This window comes from Photinus pyralis, unplaced genomic scaffold, assembly GCF_008802855.1.
Source record: "Photinus pyralis isolate 1611_PpyrPB1 unplaced genomic scaffold, Ppyr1.3 Ppyr1.4_LG3a, whole genome shotgun sequence".
In the NCBI taxonomy this organism is placed as follows: Eukaryota; Metazoa; Arthropoda; class Insecta; order Coleoptera; family Lampyridae; genus Photinus; species Photinus pyralis.
The window spans coordinates 21,555,006-21,555,799 of NW_022170509.1; positions in this window are offsets into that span (position 1 = coordinate 21,555,006).

Consider the following 794-nt stretch of genomic DNA (forward strand, 5'->3'; position numbering starts at 1 on the left):
ATTCGGTCCTACCTAAGTTGCAGTATTCGATTGAAGGGGTTGTAAATTTTGTGGTCGGTCAAATATTTATATTTCCTTAATGAATTAAATTATAAAGAACTACAAGCAACCCCTCATTTGCCAAGTATAAGTAAAATCTCGTCCCGTATTAGAAATTCGTAAGTTTAATGAAAATTCGCTCCTACATAAGTTGCAGTATTCGATTGAAGGGGTTGTAAATTTTGTGGTAAGTCAAATACTTATATTTCCTTAACGAATTAAATTAAAATGAACTACAAGCAACCCCTCAGTTGCCAAGTATAAGTAAAATCTCGTCCCGTACTAGAAATTCGTAAGTTTTATGAAAATTCGCTCCTACCTACGTTGCAGTATTCGATTGAAGGGGTTGTAAATTTTGTGGTAAGTCAAAAATTTATATTTCCTTAATCAATTAAATTATAAAGATCTACATAACCCTTCAGTTGCCAAGTATAAGTAAAATTTCGCCCCGTATTAGAAATTCGTAAGTTTTATGAAAATTCGCTCCTACCTACGTTGCAGTATTCGATTGAAGGGGTTGTAAATTTTGTGGTAAGTCAAAAATTTATATTTCCTTAATCAATTAAATTAAAAAGATCTTCAAGCAACCCCTCAGATGCCAAGTATAAGTAAAATCTCGTCCCGTACTAGAAATTCGTAAGTTTTATGAAAATTCGCTCCTACCTACGTTGCAGTATTCGATTTAAGGGGTTGTAAATTTTGTGGTAAGTCAAAAATTTATATTTCCTTAATGGATTAAATTAAAAAGATCTACA